This window comes from Nomascus leucogenys, chromosome 16 (assembly GCF_006542625.1).
Source record: "Nomascus leucogenys isolate Asia chromosome 16, Asia_NLE_v1, whole genome shotgun sequence".
Taxonomy (NCBI): Eukaryota; Metazoa; Chordata; class Mammalia; order Primates; family Hylobatidae; genus Nomascus; species Nomascus leucogenys.
Window position 1 is genome coordinate 91281379 of NC_044396.1, and position 12954 is coordinate 91294332.

Here is a 12954-nt window from a genome sequence, read left to right on the forward strand (position 1 = left end):
CTACTGGAGAAACATGCAGGTGAAAGGATACAATGTCTAGGATTGGCCTCTCAATACAGCCCCACACTCGCCCCCCACAAAAAAAATATCAGGGGAACGATGGGACAAAAGGAGTAATGATAATCACCGAAGCTTGGTGATGGGAACACTGTCCTATTAGCTCTGCTTTTGTTCATGTTTAGAAATTTCCATAGTAAAAGGGTATACATATTTCTAGAGTTAGGAACCAGAAATTCCATGAGTTTGTCAATTCATGTGGGACCTGCAAAAATGAGGAATGGAGATGTAGTAATAAAAGAAAATAGAATTGTTGATTTTTAAAAGAACAGAACAGGCTTAAAATCAGGAAGTGACTGACTGGTGAAATTGGCTTGAAATGCTTATAAGAGAGAGCCTGTTACTGGGGGAAGGAGCTGCAACCCCAGAGATCAACATAAATTGTTTACTAGGGCCCCACATCCAAAATAAATGATGACTCACCTCTTCTTTGGATTCTTGTCATCTTGTCAGTGAAAAAGATAAAATATAAATGAAATGATTACAAACATAAAGAACATATGTGCAATTTCCCCATGAGTTTATTTTCATGTTTTAAAAAACAAAGACAACATTTGGTTCAAACAGTCGGGTGTGGGGCTGCAGATTATCTGGAATCACCAATGGTGCTAAGACACACAAGGAATAAAAAAATGTGATTAGATTCACTTCTAAGACATAATACAAATTCCAGGCATTAGAAATTTCTAAAATTATTTTCACTCACTAACATACCTACAAGTGATATGTATTCACTGCAGAAAAATTATAAAATTCAGACAGAAAAGAAACAATTATCCCACCCGGATCCCATTACCAAAAAGTAAATCATAATTTTGGCTTACAGTATAGTCTTGTAGACCATTTCCATATATTAAATTAATATTCAAATGGCATAGACAACCCTTGTCTTTACTGTGGCACCCAGCCCCTCTCTACAGTGGGCTCTGCTTTTCATCAAGCTTGCTGGATAGAGGTTGTCTTCTGTAAAATCCAGGTCTTGCCAGGGTTTGGCTAAGCCTCACTTTTTAGCTATTCACAACTTCATAGGAAAAGGTTTCTGTGACAAACCTAATACGTAACAGGTTTCTCAAGGAAGGGGGAACAGGAAGGAAAGTATCTCGCCACGGTTGAAGCAGAAGTGAGAGGCTCCATGTTTGGGCCCCAGTGGTTCTAACTGGTGGGCACTAAGGCAGCTTCCGAGGGTGAGAACGCCAGCCTAATAGACACTTCTCAGAGAACTAAGCTTGGCCACCCCTGAGGTAACCTTGCAAATACTTTAGTTTCTTTCATTTTGCAAATGAGGAACCCAGGATGCAGAGAAGGGAAGAGAGGGGCCCAAGAGCAGGTAACAGATCAGAAGGGACCAGACTGCAGAAGAGAGAGCTTGGCACCGCTTGATGCCACCTTCATGGAGCCCCACACTGCCACCCTGCACCTCTGCAAGCAGGAGCACAGGCCTGGGGGAGAACATGGACTCTGGATGTGGGCCTCTGCATGGGGCCCCCCAAGCCGCAGCTTGCCTTCCCCAAGGTCTCCTTGCCTGGCTCCTCCATCCCCCCAACCACTGCCCTCACTGTCTCCACCCAGCTCAGTCCTTCCCTCTAACAAGAGCACACGCCCAGAACACCCCTGCCCCACCACCTTCACCGTCTTCAGGAAGTTTGACCATGCGGAGAAGCTCGGATATCACAGACGCATTGACCCCCGCCTTTGTAGGAAAAACACCATCTCATCTTTGACTTTTCTTGCTGCGTCCACTCTTGACAGGTGCCCCAGCCCAATCTCACTCCGTTCCTGATTCTTGGTCTATCCCTTGCCCCCACCTGGGCTTTAACACCGGAAGTGGGGCTGGGACAGAATGTCTACTGCACACAAGACTTAAAGGTAAAAAGGGAAAAGTGAACCACAAACCTTTTTTATTTGGGATGGCATCAACACAGCCCTGTTGCTGAGGTAAAATGGCCACATCTGAACACCCTGTCAACCTTCCCCCTGCCCACCACTGTCCTTTGTGTCTGTGAGGCTGTGAGTTATGGAAGACCGGGGCCTTTCCTTCTTCCAGGTCCAATTCCCAGCCTTGGTGCAGGGCCTTGCACAAATACCATCCTTCATAAAACAGCACCACCCTATTTGCTCTTTAGCCCCCAACCTGCTTTGTTTTATTCTTTAGCCTTTATTGGCAATTGTGATGCAATCTAATTGTGCACTTATTACTTTAATATCTGTCCCCTCACATGGCAGGTGGCTGTTTTCCTCATTACTGTATTCTCAGTACCTGCAAAGTAGTTGGGCACAGGGTAGACCTGTCTATAAATAATTACTCTATAAATGGACAACTGAATGAATGAGTGATTGAACTTAATCAATGGTGTATTCAGTTGAGAGCCTCTAATATCTTGCTGTCCTTAATCATCTATGACTATAGCATAGCCCAATAAACTCATGAACCATATAGAAGAGGGAAGGCATACATCCCCCAGAACACCTAGCAAAACTACCAGGTAAACAGCAGGTGCTTCATAAGAACTTGAAAGTTATTACTTTTAGCTAACTTACAGAATACATTAGGATGCATGGGTTGTTTCCTAGACATCAGATAAAATCATCCTTCCCTCTTGTTTTATAGAAGGGAAAATCTAGAAATAAGCTGAATGTATCTCCCTAATATAGCAAGAAGTGAAATGGAAACCACAATTTACAAATGAACTGTATCCCAATTGACAAATTCTATCAAATGATGAATTATTTGAATTATGAATACCATGCAAAGTAAGCATAAATTGCTTTAATATAAACTTGCCTAATTTACAAATTCTAGCCAATCTGTGTCTGAACCACTGAATAACAAGCCTTGTCTGGAAACCACCTGTACACTTCCCCATTCTGAGATGGTTCAGATGTTTTGTTCCCATGGTACTCACACTAAGCCTGGCTTAGATGGCTATCAATTCCCCTGGTGGTCTTGATAGCCCCTGGGGGCTTCAACAAAGGTAATTACCTTTTAAAACAATGGATCTTATACAGAGGATTTTGTTTCAGCCTCAGAGCCTCAAAAGCCCATGATTTCAGTGTTTTCCTTGATAATACCAACTTCCTCTCTGCTACATTTTCTTTTCATTTCAAGAGTAGAGAAAATTGCACATAAAGATGAGATTTTTGGTTCAAATCCATTTGTTTCTTTCCAGAAAATTGCACTCTTCTCTTTTAAGAAACTACATCTATGTCTAGCAAAACATAAGGTCAGATTTGCAATGCCTCTTTGTGCCTGAAATCCGGACTCTTCCAGTTTGGAGCAAATAATCAGTTATCTGGAGTTCTTGATCTCGTGCACGTCCAGCCTTCACCTGCCTAGGGCCTTGCTCCATGCCTGGGTCAGAGGCAGCAGCTCACAGGGGGTCAGCCATGGGGAAGGCGTCCTTCACAGGCTCTGGAGCAGCCTCCACCAATCTTCATGTTAGGGCCCACATAAAGGTAGATGCAGCAGAGACTTCAGATGATGTCTGGGAAAAAGAAGTCATGACCACATCCTGAATAAAGGGCTTTTCTCCAGGGACCTGACAAGAAATCTTTTGTCTTAGCCTTAATGGGATAAAGGGCACCCATGCCTCAATTTCCTCTGAAGGTGGGGCATGAGAAGGGTTTGGAATGGATGATCATGATCAAGTCATGGAAATCCCTCACCCCTGCTCGATCCCAGGTCGTGCTCTCACCAGCCATTAGAGGGATGCTTTTAAAATATAAACCAAATTGCATCACCCTTAGTGGAACCATTCGAAGTCTTCCTTTTTCAAAGAAAGATCTCAAGCCTCCTAAGGAGCTGGGACTACAGGCACCTGCCACCATGCCTGGCTAATTTTTGTATTTTTAGTAGAGACAGGGTTTCACCATGTTGGCCAGGCTGGTCTCGAACTTCTGGTTTCAAGTGATCCACCTGCCTTGGCCTCCCAAAGTGCTGAGATTACAGGCATAAGCCAGTGTACCTGGCTTCTTACAATGTTTTTCATCATCTAAAATCTCAAGTTGAATGTGAGATCCCTAAGAGGTGGTGCTGGTGATTTATTCCCTGGCCCCTTCTCAACCTCATCACACTCAACTTGCTCCAGCATCACTGTTCTTCCCAGACACCAATCTCTCCTGGCTCTAGAGTCTCGCTTGCTGCTCTGTCTTCCAGTGTCTTGCCCCTCACCTTGTTCAGGTCTCCCTCCCTGACCACCTTTTTCACCAACATCCACATCACACCCCATCTCCTTACCCTGTTTGTCTTTCCTTTACAGTAATCATCACTTCTTACAATACGTTTTTTGTTTGTTTGTTTTTGTTTTGTTTTGTTTGAAACACAGTCTCACTCTGTCACCCAGGCTGGAGTGCAGTGGCATGATCTCAGCTCATGGCAACCTCTGCCTCCCAGGTTCAAGCAATTCTCCTGTCTCAGCCTCCCAAGTAGCTGGGACTACAGGCGCACACCACCACACACAGCTAATTCTGAAAGAAGGTTTTAAAGATCCTCTTTTTCTTCTAAGATTCTTTGATTTCTAAAAAGCTTGTGGGACAGAAAACTGAAAACTAAAATTCAAGCAATTCAGAGCTCCCTTCTGCCCTGAAGAAGAAAAAATAGTGCCTCCTTCTATTTCCTATTCAATTTAACTGAACCAAAAGGGACTGCCACTAACTTGCACTTCTCAAAGCCACCTGGACACACTCAGGGTCAGTTTCTTTGCCCACATGCAGCCCAGATGTTTAAGAGGATAGAAGGGGCTGGGCGCAGTGGCTCACGCCTGTAATCCCAGCACTTTGGGAGGCTGAGGCAGGCAGATCGTGACGTCAGGAGATCGAGACCACCCTGGCTAATATGGTGAAAACCTGTCCCTACCAAAAATACAAAAAAATAGCCGGGCGTGGTGGTGGGCACCTGTAGTCCCAGCTACTCAGGAGGCTGAAGCAGGAGAATGGCGTGAACCCAGGAGATGGAGGTTGCAGTGAGCAGAGATTGCGCCACTGCACTCCAGCCTGGGTGACAGAGCAAGACTCCGTCTCAAAAAAAAAAAAAAAAAAAAAAAAAAAAAAAAAAAAAAAAGAGGATAGACGGATACATCAAGATGAATAAAAGACTCTAAGATCTTGAGCCCCCTGCCCACTCCTGCCCTTGGCTGTGTTCCCTCCTTCTGGGATTTCTGGCATCCCTATGAGTAACCTACACACGTCACGGATCAGCTGCCCTTCTCACCAGCAACTGGCGGCCTCAGGCCTCCACAGCACCCAGACCTGACGCTGTGATGATGAGGATTCTGTGGCCTTTCTGTCATGAGGTTCCTGCTATCCAGGCTGCCATGGTGCCCTGGCCTTGCTGTTCCCTGAGTGAGAGATTCATCGCCACTGCCCAAGACATCATTCCCATGATCCTCATGGGCCTATCTCTTTAGAAGTGAGAAGGAGAAAGTCTGTGCAGAAGACAGGAGGAGCAGGTGGCCGCCATCTGCATTCTGGCTCCCTTTCCAGTCCCACCTTTGCCACTTGGGTCACGCTGCACATCTGACCTCTCTCCTACCCTTTTTTGAGCCTCAAGGCTCAGAGGGATACAGCGTGACTTGCTCTCATCACCTGATTCTTCTTGTCCCTGGTATGCTTACTGTAAGCCTTCTGTGAGCTGAACAATTTACATTCATTAATCGTATTTTATCCTCATGACAACCCCTCAGCATGAATATTCCTATTTTAAGAGAAGGCAACAGAGTTTCAGAGGTTATCTGGTCCACAGTCTCACAGCTAATAAGTGGCTGAGCCATTTCATGGTTTTGAAATTAAGAAACACAGAATGTCAAATGTAAACACGAAAACTTCTCATTTTTTTCTAGCACCTAGTAACACAGTCTATATAGACAAAGATATATGTGCAGAATGTTCATCTTGGCACTATTTATAATTATGAAAAATTGGCAATAACCTAAACATCAACACAAATAATGAAAACTCTCTATAATGATATATTGAGCAGTCATTAGGACTAATGATGTAGCGCTGTGCTGATTTCCATGTGAATTTCTCTAATGCATACTGCTGAATGTAAAAGACCAATTAGAGAACCGGTCCCTCCATATTGTTCTCTAGAAATTAACACCAACATGTATCTTCTATAGCTATACAGGTATTTTCAGCGTGTTTGAAAGTTTTTAGACACAGACACAGGAGCAATAAAGAGAGAAACTATCAAATAGGAACAGATTATATACACACTGTTCTGCCACTCGCCTTTTCCACTTAAGTATCTTGGGCACCAGTTTCAGCTGATTTAGACCTACCTTATTATTTGAAGTGGCCACGTTGTGCTTTATATGTTTATAGATATATTTATCCAACATTTATGGAATATTGCCAATTTCTTGCCTGGGGCCACACTAAGCACCAGAAAGCTGATCTCAGTTTAATATATTGCTATTTAGTTAATTCCCTATTGATGAATTTTCTTTTCCTGTTACAAACAATACCACAGCAGTCAACCATGTATGTATTGCTTTGTTGTATGTCTCTGAGATAAAGTCCTAGAAATGACATTATTTGCTCAGAGGGTAAACACAGCTTCAACTTCAACAAGACTTTTTTCCCCCGAAAGTCTTCGCTGGTAGAGTTCAATCAATAAAGAACCGTGGACTTTTTCCTATGCAGGGGAAGAAGCCAAGGGGGGTGACTTTGGAACAAAGAATTTGGTTTGTAAAGTGGGGCTTATAGCAAAAAGAAAAGGTAGGAAACTACTGCATAATAAGCACAAATTAAGTACTTGGCACCTTCCATAGATTACCAAATGTTTGCCTCTCAACAAATGGAGCAACGCGCTAGGTATTAAAAAGTAGTTTTAAATGAAACAGTGTGCGATATGTTACTCTCTCCATTCTGCAGGTAAGGACCCTGAAGCTGATATGTGGAAAACCTTGTTCAGTCCCACCCAGACTGCTTGTATCAGTCCATTTTCATACTGCCAGGAAGAAATATCCGAGACTAGGTAATTTATAAAGAAAAAGAGGTTTAATGGACTCGCCGTCCCACATGGCTGGGAGGCCTCACAATCATAGCAGAAGGTGCAGGGGAAGCAAAGGCATGTCTTACACATTGGCAGGCAAGACTGTGTGTGCAAGGGAACTGCCCTTTATTTATTTATTTATTTATTTAGAGATGGAATTTCTCCCTTTTTGCCCAGGCTGGAGTGCAACGGCATGATCTCAGCTCACTGCAACCTCTGCCTCCCAGGTTTAAGCGATTCTCCTGCCTCAGCCCCCTGAGTAGCTGGGATTACAGGCATGTGCCACCACACCCAGCTAATTTTGTATTTTTAGTAGAGATGGGATTTCTCCATGTTGATCAGGCTGGTCTTGAACTCCTGACCTCAGGTAATCTGCCCCCCTCAGCCTCCCAAAGTGCTGGGATTACAGGTGTGAGCCACCACGCCTGGCCTAGGGAACTGCCCTTTATGAAACTATCAGATCTTGTGAGACTTATTCACTACCACGAGAACAACATGGGAAAAACCTGCCCCCCATGATTTAATAACCTTCCACCGAGTCCCTCCAATGACTGACACATGGGAATTACAGGAATCTCTATGCAAGATGAGATTTGGGTGAGGACACAGCCAAACCATATCAGTGCCCATTGATAGGGTTGCTGTCCAGAGGCCAATATGTGCACCTGCAGGACAGGTGAGATGGAAGGAGCCTGGGGCTGGGAGATGAGTAGGGGCTTCCCTGCAGTGCTGGCCTCTCATGATGGAAGTCTGTAGAGTGAGAGCCAGGAAAGCAAGACAGAGTCATGTCAGTGACTTCCAAAGAGAGCCTTGAGCTATGGAGTAGCATTACCCATCCCTCTTGCTCAAGAAAAAAAATCAACTTTCTTAAATTGCACATCCCTGTCTGTACTGTAGATATCACTCTTCCTCCCCTCTCTGCTGTGCGAGCATCCTTTGCCCTGGCCCACTGGCTGGGCAGTATTGATTATCTGACAGGTTGCATGAGCTGGCATCTCCTGCCTGGCTTCTCACTCACCCACCTTTGCCAGGAGAAGGAAAGGCTCTTGAAAACCTTTAGAGAATGGAGAATAAGAGGGATGGAACCCATGGTGAGCTGGAGACACTGTCTCAGAAAGGGCCATTGGATGCATCTATTCCAAACTCCCATATTCAGTGACAACAACTTGTTAGGAGCTTGAATTTGTCCACGGTGGGAACATTTGCCTTACAGACATTGGCAAATGCTACAAATAGGTCTCTTCTAAAGAGCTGTCATTCAACATTTACCATAGATGCAAGCCCTAGAGGAGCCCTAGCCTTCAACTACACCGTAGCCCTGGAACAGAGCCCTCTGCCCAAGATGGGAACATGAGGCCGGAAGGTGCTGGTCCCATTTGCTCACTGTAGATAGCCCCCACCTGGGGCTTGTTCTGTGCGCACCTACTGCATGCGTGGAGAACCAGAAGCACTTGCATGCTTGCTGTATGACATCAGAACTATTCTCCTCATTTGTAGAGGAGAAAACTGAAGTTCAGGGAGAAAGGCAGGAGCTTAATGCTCATTTCCTAAACAAACACAGAGTGGCTGTAAAGCTCTGCTCTCCCTGCCTCTCTGATTCACCCCCATCTACTCCCTCCTTTGAATTCCTTCGAGCACTCACCCGCCTGGCTTTGCATGCAAATCTCCTCGGTTCCTCCTTACCTACTGATTCCTGGCACCCTCCCTGATTCTACAGGGAGAATTCCTGGCCACAAAACAGAAAACGTTCAGAGGCAGCATCAACATGGTCAGACTTGGGTCAGGCAGAGCTCTGGCTCATGGTCACCCCTGGCCACATCCAGGAGACACTCCCTCCACAGGGGTAGAGGGTGGCCGCATCCAGAGAAAGAGTGACTGTGGGTTCCTGGGGTATCCCCCTCAAGAACCAAGATGTTTCTTTTTCAAAAGCATCCAGAAAAGTGTCCTCTTTACAGTTAATTGTTTTTAACTAGTCACAGATCCTTTAGCCAGAGGAATCACACTGTGGACCGGCTGAGTCCTTTCTTCTTGAACCCATCACCAGCAAAGCACCGTATATAGTATATGGTTTTGTCGTGAAGGACCAGGGCCTGCCCTGGAGCTGAGATTGGAGTCAGCACCTTTTTAGGCACCTGGAAATGTAGGGGAGAGGTGACGCCTCTTAATACCAGAAACAAGGAGGAAATGAAATAAATGCTCCCTAGACATTTATCTTTTCTCCCCACCATGTGGGTCCATTTCTGGCAAATAGTAAATACTGAAACAGTGTCATTTTCATTGTGATTCGTTTGTTGTGTTCTGTGTCCTACAGGGCATGTCTCTGGTAAGCCCTGGTGAAGGGCAGACTCAGGAGGTACCAACCTTCTCATGTCTGTAACCATTCCAGACTTGATTATTGGGGTTTGGGGAGCCTGTTGGGGATGTAGAAGAAAGTCAGTTGCCCTTCCCTATGCCAAATACGGCCTTTGCCACCATTAAGTTGAAATAAGAAGTTCTAGCCACAAAGGCTCTAGAACTAAACCAAACCATTGACAAGGAGGAGAAGATTCTGGTTGCTGTACCACCTCTGTTCCAGCTGCTGCATCTCCCAATCTCTTACAGGAGCTTGAGATCTCTTAGTAGACCTGTTGGTCCAGTAAGAGGTCCTTCCGTTCTCCCCCTTCTGTTTTCCCCAGTGACCAGCTCCCTGTCTCATCCACCTCAAGGCCCCTTCTGTCCAGTGTCAATGGTGCAGCTGCTGGGGCCTCTGCAACTGAAAGGCCTTCCTTCTCCATCCATTTCTGCAGCTATGTGGGGGAGTGATTCCCGGTCCTGTGAATGGGGGAGAAGAGATGGTGAGGAATTCCCACTTCACACTTCCCTTGTGTGTTGTTGTTGTTGTTGTTCTCTCCAAATATGTTCAGGAAAAAATAATACATTTGGCACCTTGAGGATTAGTTTGTGGGGTTTTAGTGCCATTTTGGCAAAAATACTTCATGAAGTTTACATAAAAGATTCATGCTGCAATTCAGGGCAGCCAGGGCTATGGCTCAGTACTGGATTTGATAGAGGGAGGCTTCTCTGAAGGGAGTAATCTCTGTCTGAAACAGGGTCAAGAGATGTTCACAAGGAAGGAGATGCTCCAGCTGGGACCCCAAGGATGAAAAGGAATGTTAAAGTTGGCAAGCTACTGATGGATAGTCCCAGAGAGTAGGCAACATCTCTTAATGAGTAGCTGATTTAGGATTTGAATCAGGACTTTTTGCCAAGGACTACAGCCCATCCCTCTATGTCATATGCTGGAGACTTCTGTAATGGGCACCCATTTCTTTTTTCTTTTTTTTTTTTTGAGATGGAGTCTTGCTTTGTTGCCCAGGCTGGAGTGCAGTGGCGCGATCTTGGCTCACTGCAGGCTCTGCCTCCCGGGTTCACGCCATTCTCCTGCCTCAGCCTCCTGAGTAGCTGGGACTACACGTACCCGCCACCACACCTAGCTAAATTTTTGTATTTTTAGTAGAGGCAGGGTTTCACCGTGTTAGCCAGGATGGGTCTCGATTTCCTGACCTTGTGATCCACCCACCTTGGCCTCCCAAAGTGCTGGGATTACAGGCGTGAGCCACCGTGCCTGGCTGAGCACCCATTTCTTAACAGTGGATGTTGGATTTTACTCACTATCTAGCCCCTGGTAGGGCACACTCATTACAGCAAGCCCAAGAGCACAATGTTCAGGTGCTATTTTAACAGTTGTGTGTGTACCTTCTAGACTTTTCTCTGTGCTCATATAATCATGCTAATCTATAATCAATATATTGTGATACACATTGTTTGATGTGCAAGTTGGCTGCTTTTTTTCAAGAGAAATAAGCAAGTTGCAATGTAATAAGTAATTACATTCTTCTGAGTTTTTGTCCTGCTACAAAGACATCATCGTGCATATATTCTTACACGCTGGCAATTTTATTTCTGTAGTATATATTCCCCGAAGTGGAACATTGGTCAAAAATTAGACGCATTTTTAATTTTCATAGAACAGATTACTTTCTGCAATGACTAGAGTAATTTATAATCCCATCAGCAATATATGAAAAGTCCTTTTATTCTAATCCCTTGCCAGCCATGAATTTTATAAATCCTATTAATTTTCATCAATTGGATGGTAAGAAGTCATATCTCATAGTTAATTATGTTACTGTGTCCCTGACTCTGAGTGAGGTTGGGCATGTAGCTGACTCCTGCTGCTGAGGCAGCAGCTGGTAAGGTCACCGTGGTAGTGCAGGAGGGAGAAGCCAGTGCCTGTAAGTCAGGAACTTCACGCCCCCACATGCACATCATGGCTTCCCTTACCATATCTGTGGCAGATGGCTCCAGCCAACTGTGGCTTCCTCTTCTTTTGTCACTAAAGCCTCAGAATCCTTCCTTAGCAATAGTACACAGGAGAAACGGGAACCCTTGTGCACTGCTAGTGGGAATGGAAAATGGTGCACTAGCTATGGAAAAACAGTACAGCAGCTCTTCAAAAATAGGAAAAATAGAATTATCAGATGATCCAGCAATCCACACGGAAGCACGAGGGTGGAGGCAGCTGAAACACCCAGCCATGAATAAACAAAAGGCATCATGTCATGGTCCATCCGTACAATGGAATGTTATTCTGCCTTAAGAAGGAAGCAAATCCTGTCACACATCACAACATGGAGAACCTTGAGGACATGATGCTGAGTGAAGTAAATCAGCTACAGAAGGTCAGGTGCTGCATGAGTCCCCTCATATGAGGTATCGAAAGTCATGAAATTCGCTAGGCATGGTGGCCTACATCTGTAATCCCAGCACTTTGGGAGGTTGAGGCGGGTGGATCACCTGAAGTCCGGAGTTCGACACCAGCCTGGCCAACATGGTGAAACCTCATCTCTACTAAAAATACAAAAATTAACCAGGTGTGGTGGCATGTGCCTGTAGTCTCAGCTACTTGGGAGGCTCAGGCAGGAAAACCACTTGAACCCGGGAGGTGAGGGTTGCAGTGAGCCGAGATCACCCACTGCACTCCAGCCTGAGCGACAGAGTGAGACTCTGTCTCAAAAAATAAAAAAAATAAAAATAAAAATAGTCATGAAATTTGTAGAGATGGAAAACAGGATGGTGCTGACCAAGGGCTAGGAGGAGGGGAGCAGAGGGAGTTGTTTAATAGATACAGAATTTCCCTTTCACAAGATGAAAGTGTTTTGGAGATCTGTCCCACAACAGCATGAATATATTTAACACGATTGAACTAAACACTTAAAAATGGTTAGGACGGTAATTTTGTTGTATGCTTTTTGTGATAAAAATCTATTACATAAAGCTAAAAGGATATATAAACAACTTCATGCCAACCATATTTTAAAAATTAGGCAAAGTAGCAAGTCTTGAAGAAAAATTTTCCATAATTCACCCAAGGAGAAATAGAAATTTTAATTGTGCTATCTGTATTAGGGAAAATTTAATATATGGTAAAAATCTTCCCTTAAAGAAGATTCCGAGCCCTGATTATTTTATAAGCAAGTAAAATGAAGCTTTCAAGAAACAACCAATAGACGACAATGTAAATAGGTCAATTATATGTCATATTCAAAGATGATTGTTCTTTGCCTAGACATAAAGCAGGGAAAGGGGAAGGTGTGTGAGAGAGTTCATATAGACAAGGTGGCCAGGGCACGGTGGCTCACAACCGTAATCCCAGCATTTGATAGGGGAGGCCCACTGTAGGCCGAGGTGGGTGGATCACTTGAGGTCAGGAGTTCAAGACCACCCTGGCCAACATAGTGAAACCCTATCTCTACTAAAAAATACAAAAATCAGCAGGGCATGGTGGTGCACATCTGTAGTCCCAGGTACTCAGGAGGCTGAGGCAGGAGAATCATTTGAACCTGGGAGGGGAAGGCTACAGT